This window comes from Melospiza melodia, unplaced genomic scaffold (assembly GCF_035770615.1).
Source record: "Melospiza melodia melodia isolate bMelMel2 unplaced genomic scaffold, bMelMel2.pri scaffold_35, whole genome shotgun sequence".
NCBI classification, from domain to species: Eukaryota; Metazoa; Chordata; class Aves; order Passeriformes; family Passerellidae; genus Melospiza; species Melospiza melodia.
In genome coordinates, this window is record NW_026948670.1 from 7,540,971 (window position 1) to 7,550,857 (window position 9,887).

The 9,887-nt window shown below is 50.6% G+C and overlaps 1 pseudogene; it reads left to right on the forward strand.

Annotated features, from left to right (window-relative positions):
* Positions 1 to 1,128: 1,128 nt before the first annotated feature.
* On the forward strand, positions 1,129 to 1,883 carry LOC134434370 (olfactory receptor 14J1-like; annotated as a pseudogene).
* Positions 1,884 to 9,887: the final 8,004 nt, after the last annotated feature.

The following is a 9,887-nucleotide window of genomic DNA, read 5'->3' on the forward strand; positions in this document are numbered from 1 at the left end:
AGTGCCTCCTGGGCTGGCAGAACAGCCCCAGAGATGAAGGGCATCACTGCGGCCATGTGCCCATTCCCTGCTGACCAGGGCCTTAGGGCCACTGTCCTGCCCTGCTGCTGCCTGGCAGGCGCTGGACAGGGTTTGCCAGGGAAAGGCTTTTCCTCAGGCCTGGCTCTCTCTCTCTCCTTGCCTTGCCCAGGTGCTGCTGGCATTGCTGAGGGGCTCTCTGCAATGGCAGTTACAGCTTCAGGGCCAGGCCCAGCCCTTGGGCTCCTCCTGTGCAGGCTGAGCACAGCCATGGGGTGTCTCAGCTCCCTGTGCCCAGGCAGCTCTGGGCAGGGCAGCCTGGGAGGCTGGCAATGAGCCCACTCTCCTGACTCTGGGAAAGGCAGGAGCCACTTTGTGTGCCAGGGATCCCTCTGCTCTCAGCAGTGTCTCCTGGCTGTCCAGGGTAACCCAGGAGTGGATCTCAGAAAGGTGTAAGTGCAGGGCAGCTGGAGCAGGAGAGAGGGACAGAGCAGCTCCCCTAAGTCTGCACTAAGCCTCAGACAATCCTACTGCCTCTCTGGACTCTCTGTTCTCTGCACGTGCAGCAGAATCCCTCGTTCTGCATCCTGCTATCACCATTCCTTCACCCAGGCAGCACGTCTGCTTTAGGAGAAGATTATTTATACAAATCCAAACATCAGGACTGGCCCCTGCCCTCACTGTTTCCCTGAACTGAACTGGAGGTCAGGGCTGACTCCCAGGTGTCATGCGGGTCAAGGTCCAGCTCCTCAGACAACATTGGCCAGTAGTAATCAGGGCTCCAGCAACAAAGGTGAAGTAAGGTCTCCTAGAAATAGACAAGGGGGAGGTGTTCAGTGGCAGGAAACTGTGAGAAACAGCTTTGATTTTTCTGTGAGAAATCTCCCCCTAGTCGTCCCTGTCTTTTCTCCTTCAAAAGGTTCCAATGTCTGGAGGCAGCAAATGTCCAACAGCAGCTCCATCAGACACTTCCTCCTGCTGGCATTGGCAGACACGCGGCAGCTGCAGCTCCTGCACTTCTGCCTTTTGCTGGGCATCTCCCTGGCTGCCCTCCTGGGCAACGGCCTCATCATCAGCGCCATAGCCTGCGGCCAACACCTGCACATGCCCATGTTCTTCTTCCTGCTCAATCTGGCCCTCAGTGACCTGGGCTCACTCTGCACCACTGTCCCCAAAGCCATGCACAATTCCCTCTGGGACACCAGGGACATCTCCTACTCAGCATGTGCTGCACAGGTTTTCTTTTTTCTTTTCTTTGTGTCAGCAGAATTTTTCCTCCTGACCGTCATGTGCTATGACCGCTATGTGTCCATCTGCAAACCCCTGCACTACGGGACCCTCCTGGCAGCAGAGCTTGTGCCCACATGGCAGCAGCTGCCTGGGCCATTGGATTTCTCTATTCTCTGCTACACACGGCCAATACATTTTCCCTGCCCCTGTGCCATGGCAATGCCCTGGGCCAGTTCTTCTGTGAAATCCCTCAGATCCTTAAGCTCTCCTGCTCTAAATCCTATCTCAGGGAACTTAAGGTTTCTATTTTCACTGTCTCTATTGCTTTTGGTTGTTTTGTGTTCATGGTTTTCTCCTATGTGCAGATCTTCAGGGCTGTGCTGAGGATCCCCTCAGAGCAGGGACGGCACAAAGCCTTTTCCACCTGCCTCCCTCACCTGGCTGTGGTCTCCCTGTTCCTCAGCACTGGCACATTTGCCTATCTGAAGCCCCCTTCCATCTCCTCCCCATCCCTGGATCTCGCAGTGTCAATTCTGTACTCGGTTGTGCCTCCAGCCCTAAACCCCCTCATCTACAGCCTGAGGAACCAGGAGCTCAAGGCTGCAGTGTGGAGATTGGTGACTGGAGGATATTAGAAAAATTAATCTGGCTAGCAATTTCTTAAAATCCCAATAACAAGCTATAATAGTTCTTGTTGGTTTTGTTGCTGAGTTATTTTTTCCTTGTTTTAGATATCAGTAATGTTCACAAAGCAAGATCATTGCTTGTGCTCTTTATCATTTTGTCTATCTCCACCTTCACAGTGGAAAAGCGTCAATGAGGAGTGGGTCTCTTGGTGGCTTTAAATGAACTAAAGGATCTCCCAGCAGAGTTTTTACTGGAGATCCCTCTTCTGTCCCCTTCTCTGGAGCTGCAGCAGCAATGTCTGTGTGGAGAGCTGGGGCAGATCAGCACTGCCCCAGCAGCTGTGCCCAGCAGCAGCAGCACTTGGTGTTGCCAGTGCTCCTGCCATGACCCTGCCCCACTGCCCTGGTGGCCCTGGTGTTGCTGCAGAGCCTGAGTGTTCATGGGGCCGGGCACAGCCCTGGGGGTGGCAGTGCTGGGGCTGCAGCAGAGACAGGCCTTGGGCACTGCTGGGGCAGCACTGACGCCTCAGCCCAGGGCCTGGGGCCTCCAGGCTCCTTGCCCAGGCTCTCTCAAGAACTCACCCAGGCCAATGTTCAGCACAGAAAAGCCCTGTGAGCAGCCCCAGGCTGCTGGGCAGGCTGGAGGCAAACAGCATGGCTGGGGCTCTGCAAGGGCCCTGGGGGAGACGGGAAAGAGCAGCAGAGCAGAGGCTGATCCATCCCCAGTTCACTGCACAGCCCAGGGCAGCGTCCCAGAGCGTCCTCAGAGAGCTGCCAACAACATCCCCCCTCTGCCTCCGTGGCCTCTTCCCCAGCTCACACAGGTGCCCCATCCTTACAGGCACAGACACGGCAGCACTGGCTCAGCAGCCCCTGTTTGCATTGTACAGAGCAGGCAGGAGCACCCCAATGCTGTTGGTGTCGGGACATGAACCTGAGGGAGCAAAAATGCCATCAGCCCCTGAGGCCAGCAAGGGCTGGAGGACACCAGGGAAACCACTCAGCTTTGTCCTGGCCTCTGCAGTCAGCCAGAAAGTTTGTTCCCATCAGCTGGGAGTTTCCTGTGCCACTGCAGACGCTGTTGCTCAGAGCCAGGGCTGCCTGGCAGCCACCCCCAAACTGCCCTAAGCATTTCCTTTCCTTCACCTATGCTTTTTTTTCCTCTTTCCTGATCCAGATTTCTTCCTATTGCCCATCCCTGTCCCCTCCCCAGCATACAGCCCATCCCTGTTTGCCCTTTCCTCTCTTGCCCCACTCCCCATTGCAGTTCCTGACTTGGCACCATGGGAACGTCCCTTGGGCAGCAGGATCATCTTACAAGTGCTGCAGAAATTGTCTGCAGGCTCCTGCAGTGCCTGGTGCTGCTCCCTTGCCAGAGGCACCCAAGGCCAGGGGGGCACATCTGGGCTGCTGTGTCTGGCTCTGGGGCTCCCTGTTCTGGGCAGTGAGGAGGGGCTGCAGAGGCTCTGCAGGACTGACAGGATGGGCTTTGGGGCTGGCAGGAGAAGCTGAGGGACCTGGGCTGCTGGAACTTCTGAACAGGAGGCCCAGGGCTCCTCCTGCAACTGCTCCAAGGGTGGTTCTAGAGAATCCCAGAATCAGCAAGGGTGGAAAAGACCTTGGAGATCATCAAGTCCAACCTATGTCCTGACACTGCCTTGTCTCCTTGAGCCTCCTCTTCTCCAGGATAAACAACCCCAGCTCCCTCAGTGGCTTCTCACAGGACTTGTGCTCCAGACCCCTCCCCAGCCTTGTTGCCCTTCTCTGGACACACTCCACCCCCTCCATGGCCTTCCTAAATTGGGGGCCCAGAATTGGACACAGCACTCGAGGTGTGGCCTCACCAGTGCTCAGCACAGGGGAAGAATCACTGCCCTGCTCCTGCTGGCCACACCATTCCTGATCCAGGCCAGGAGCCATTGGCCTCCTTGGCCACCTGGGCACACTGCTGGCTCATGTCCAGCCTGCTGTCCATCAGTCCCTGCAGGTCCCTTTCTGCCTGGCTGCTGTCCAGCCACTCTGTCCCCAGCTTGTAGCACTGCAGCGGTTTTTCTGGCCAAAGTGCAGGACCCAGCACTTGGTCTTGTTCAACCTCACATTGTTGGATTTGGGCCCTGGATCCAGCCTGTCCAGGTCCCTCTGCAGAGCCCTCCTACCCTCCAGCAGATCCACACTCACACCCAGCTTGGTGTCATCTACAAATTTGCTGATGCTGGACTCAGTCCCCTAATGCACATCATCACTGCAGACATTGAAATCCACTCTGGCTGGCTCTGACCCCTCGGCCATCCTGTGGGTGCCCTGTGATGGCACTCAAGGTGATCTGTTCCATAACCTTGCCGGGCACCCAGGTCAGGCTGACAGGCCTGGAGGTCCCCAGCTCCTCCTTCCAGCCCTTCTTGGGGATGGGCTCACATTGGCACCTCCAGTCCTCTGGGACCTCCCTGCTGAGCCAGCACTGATGGTAAATGATGGAGAGCAGCTTGGGGAGCTCATCCACAGCTCCCTCATCCCCCTGGGATGGATCCCATCTGCTCCCAGAGACACCTGTGAGCATCTGAGTGGCTCAGCACGTCCCCAGCTGCTTCCTCCTGGATTACAGAGGGGCTGTTCTGCTCCCTGTGCCCATCCACTGGCTCAGGAGGACACTTGTTCTGAGGACAACCTGTCTTACTGTTGAAAATTGAGGCAAAGAAAGCGTAAGTACCTCAGCTTTTCTCTCATCTTTCGTTACTCTATTCCCCACTGCATCCAACAATGAATAGATGTTCTCCTTACACTTCCTTTTGGTATTAATTTATTGATAAAAATATTTTTTATAATTTTTACCCAAAGCCGCCAGGTTAACCTCTAATTGAGCTTTCACATCTCTACTTTTCTTTCTTGCAAGGCCTAACTACATCCTTAACCAGTTCTTGAGTCGCCTGACCTTCTCTCCAAAGGTTATGCACCCTCTTTTTTTTCCTTGAGTTCCCACAATAGCTCCATGCCCAGCCAGGACAGTAATTTTCCTAGCGTGCTTATCTTTTGACACAGAGGGACAGGCTGCTCCTTCCCCCTTACAATTAGTTTTTTGAGGTGTGTCCATCATTCCTGGACACCTTTGTTTTTAAGGGCTGTTTCCCCTTAAAAAATGAGTACCTGATTGACTACTCTCCAAATCTGCATCCCAAATATACCAAGGTCTGCTCTCTGTAATTCCAGTGGACATTTTGTTGATGCCACTCCTTCTTTCACAGGATGTTGAAAACTCAATTATTTTATGGTCACTGTAGCCCAGGCAGCCTCCAACCACCACATCTCCTACAAACCTTTCTCTGTTTGTGAACAGCAGGAGACACAGCTTTCCTTGGGAGTGGGATTGTTACAAAAAAAAAAGCAAAATAGAAAAATCCATAATCCCAATGTAGCATTAAGAAGCAGCATTGTTTATTCGGCTGGATGCACAGAGCGGGAACTCCTCCCAAAGCCATGCATGCTGAGTGCAGGAAAGTTTCTGTTTACATTCTGTATTTTGCATACATATTCATTGATGGTCTTGGGCTAAAATTACATATGATAATCATTCCCCTAACTCATTAACATATTTCCCCTCCCCTTTACCCATGCATTCTCCTGTCCTGGGGGTCTCTCTGGTGGTCCCTGGTGCTCATGGACCCCAATTTTCCACTGGGCCTGGCTGAGCTGGCAGGACACTGAGGCTGGTGAATTTCAGTTCCCCTTCTCACACAATGGGCATTGTGTGGTTTCCATAGGCCTGGGGTTTTGGAGAACCAGCATTGTGTGTGCTCACCTGGTGTAGACAATTTATCATCTGATAACATGAGAACACAAAGTTAGCCATGACATCACAGAGGTTCTGTGAAGTAATAAAGCAGCTACTGCATCATAGGCTGTCTCTGTGACATCACAGAGACGGCTGTGAAATCACAGGGCAGAGGTCTGACATCACAGAGGAGATTATGACGTCACAGAGTTGGCTGTGACATCAGAGACCAGCTATGTGACATTATAGTATGAGCTGTGACATCACAGAGCAGGCTAAAACATCACCAGGGAGTGCGGGGCTCACTCCACTCTGCCTGCAGGGAGGGGCATAAGCAAAAACATGGCTGGTACTCTCCCACATTTTAAAAAAGGCAGTTTGTGTTAGCTCCCAAGCCATCCCCTTCCAAACAAGCAAAATGTATAGCCTCACTCTATTTCTTTCATACCAAATAAGCAAAGTGTGTAGCCTCTGCTCCTCATATCCAGCATCCTTCCTCTTGGTGTGGGTGTCTCATACATTGTCCAGGCTTCTAGGCTCTCAGGTCCACCTACTTTTTTTTCTGGCTCTCCCCTCTGCCTGGCTATAATTAGTCCAGATTTTTAGGCTCTCAGGCTCTTGGTCCACCTGGCTGAGTTCCCAAGCTCATAGTCCACCTGGCTCCACCATCTTACTGGTCTTAGGTCCCCAGTTGTCTGATCAAATCACCTCAGGATCACATTGGGGTCGCCAGATGTCACAGCTGGGGGTACAACTGACACCAAAGAAGGCTTCAAGTACCAGCCCTTTGACGACGGCGAGGGAAGACATGCAATCAATCAATGTGATTGGTAAAGCAAGCTTCAGTTTATTTTGAGTACAACGACACTTTTATATGTTTTCAGTAATTTTTCATACTTGTCAATAATTATCCATACTCGTCATTAGTTCATTGGTTTAAAGCAAAAGGTTGTTTTTACACACTCCTCCTACTTTGTGGTTTCTAACACAGGGTTCTTGCTCATTCTCGTTGCTTTTACTTCTCTTTTTTTATATTGCAAAACCTCTTTTCTTCCTTATTTTTGCTGCTGTCCTTGCCCTTTCAACCTTGTCAGCATGATGCAGCATACTTTGCAAACTTCTTATCATGGCGTAAGGCCTAGTTATGTCAAATGAAGCCTACTCATATCAAGCTAACAAGCAGTGCAGCCTACTTATGCTTTTACTCATGCTACACTAACAAGGGGTTTGCTTGTACAACTTCTCCAGGGACCCATGATCCTGTTTATCCCGTCATTCTTCCACAGCCCTTCACTGTTCTTCAGTACAACCTTTTATACCCTTCATCTTACATGCATTGCACCTGTGTGCCCTCTGTACCCTTTTGTAGTTGGTCAGTACACCTCAGCACTCTATGTCTCATTACCTTTAATGCAGTTCACCTGTCCTGCGTGGTTGTCACCCTTAGGGATGAGGCTCAGCCATAGTCCCACTCCCAATTAACACAAACTGTGTGCCTACAATTCCCCTTTTTTTTCTTTTAAATAAATGCCATGTCTACCATCCCCCTACAGGCCCTTGCAGAAGAAATAGCAAACATGGTACAAGTATCCTTTGTGTAGATTCCACTAACTCCAGAATACATCCATGTGCTGACCTTGATTAATTCCCCAAACTTACATTATCTATCATCAAAAATCCTTTTACCTCCACTTCTAGACTATTGACAATACCAACAGTTGTGATTGATATTGAACCAGGGTCTCTCCTCAGCAGCTCTGGCCTGCTCACAGAAGCTGTGCCTGGAGCTCTGACCCAGTGTGGATAACCTTGCTCCACATTGCCCAGCCCCATCCTGTCTGTCCTCACTCCCCTGGGCCCTGCTGTGCTTGCAGAGCTGGCTGCACCCAGCCTAAGAGGGGTTTTCCCTTTTTGTACTTTTTGCAGCAATCTCAAACTGCTGAGTTTTCCCACTGCAAACAGACACACTGCTCCGGTGTGTGCCAGCCCCAGGTGCCACCAAAGGCACTGCAGAGCTGCCCTGGGCCAGCTGTGAGGGTGGATCATCAGCCCAAGCTGCACTGGGCCCCTGCAAGGGGCTGTGGCCATGGGCACTGCACTGACCCCACTGCTGGGTTTGGCTGCCACGGCCACCGAGAAAAATTAAACTGTCCTTGGAAACACTGGGGAGGACTGGGACATACTGGGCCCTCAGTTTGGGAAGCACGTTGAGACACTTGAGTGCGTCCAGAGAAGAGCAGCCAGGCTGGTGAGGGGCTTGGAACACAAGTCCTTGAGGAATGGCTGAGGGAGTTGGGGTTGTTTATCCTGGAAAAAAGAAGACTCAGAGGTGACCTTATCACTCTCTACAACTTCCTGAAAGGTGGTTGTGGTCAGGTGGAGGTTGGTCTCTTTCTCCAGGGAGCAACTGACATATCAAGAGGTTATCGCTTCAAGTTGTGGCAAGGGAATTATAGGTTGGATATTAGGAAAAAAATTTTCACGGAAAGAATGAGAAAGTACTGGAATGGTGTGGAATGGCCCAAGGAGTTGGTGGAATGGCCCGAGGCGTTGGTGGAATCACCATCCCCGGATGTGTTTAAGAAAAGACTGGATATGGCACTTGATGGAGGGGTTTAGTTGAGGTGTTAGGGTCCAGATTGGATTCAATTATCTTGAAGGTCTCTTCCAACCTCGTGTGATTCTGTGTCTGTCAGACCCTGGGAACTCTCTACAAATCCATTTCCCACAGGGAAGTCTGTACCTGTCAAGTATCTCAGCCAATGGGGAAACACAGAGGGTAGTGTGGATGGGAAAAGAGCATTGAAAAGGAGGCTATGGCCTCAAAAGATTGGAGAGACCCCAGGGTAAACATGGCCTCTCCCTTTATTAGAATAAAGTTACAGGATCCTTTAGTCTCCTTTTTGGACATAAACCTTTGGCATTGTGAAGTTTGCATTACACAGCTGGCTTGAAAAAGGGGCGTCTTTCACAAGTGCCAGTGGCACTGACAGTTGTGATGGAATCATCACTTAACTTACTTTACAGGGTATTTTATATAAAATAACCAGCTCCTGTTACCAAAACTTCCTGTGTTTCCTTTCCCAGTGTAGCTGTTACCACAGGCTCTGCTGGGAATGAAACCTCTCGTCCCCTTCACAAGTACCCAGCTATTGCCATGAGGGAGTTTGGAGAAGTCCTGGGTTTTAGGTTAGGACACTTCTGCTTTGAATGTCCCTCCTTTTTACAATATGAGCATTGGTTTGTCTCCAGTCTTCCTAATGAAGGTCCAGGAACTGAACTCTTTTCCCTGCCATGAGACCCCCTTCCTCCCTCGGGCAGCAGTCCTTTGCTGATTCCTTTTTCTTCAGCTGGTATTATTTTCTATTAACTCACTTCCAGCTGGTTTTCTTTTGATTTGTATGTACTGCCCATGCAATGTCAAGTAGTTTACCCACATCAAATGCACGTGTTTCCTGGATTTCCTGTAATTGTATTCAAATATTATTAAGGACTATGCTATGTAAAAAAGATGCCTTTTACCTTCCTCTAAATGATCATCGAGATGACTTTCACCTTCCTCCTGAACTTTATTTTGCCTTTATTGCTTTCTTGTCTGTGCCTGCAGCCAGCCTTCTTAGTCCTCTATGCACTGGGCTTTGCAACTGCATTTAAACCTTCTTTTTGTTGATAATCTAAATGCTTACAGCAGATATGTCCCATGCTACAGATATAACAACAGCATTTAATAATTTTCTCTTTATTTTCCTTCTCTAAAGCCTAAACAAACTGAGAAACATTTCTGTATACATCACTTAATGTCATTTTGTTCTTGATGCAAGAATAACATCAGCTGTAGCAGAAGGTTCTTGTCCCACCACCCGTTGCTCACTGTCATCTTCACCAGCCCATCCCATCATTCCAGAGGCTGCTCCATCCCAGGGGATGTCATACATCCACTCAGTGCCTGCTTCATGGCCAGGTGTCTGTAAGGTTGCTTTGACAATGGGTACCATTGTCTCATTAAATTCTTTCATGGGGCACCTGTGCCCATAGCACTCATTTCGAAGCCAAGGACATTGTCCCAGGCAGTGACATGGGACACAGGGTCTGTCTGCAGTCACCCAGCAGTTGTTCTCACCACCACAGGCACACAGCACTTGCCGTGGTGGGTTTGGGGTATAGTCAGTCTGCCAGGCCTCCCCATACTTGTATTCCAGCCCTCGTGAGCAAACCCCTCCATAGATAGGTTTTTGAACTGGGAAGCA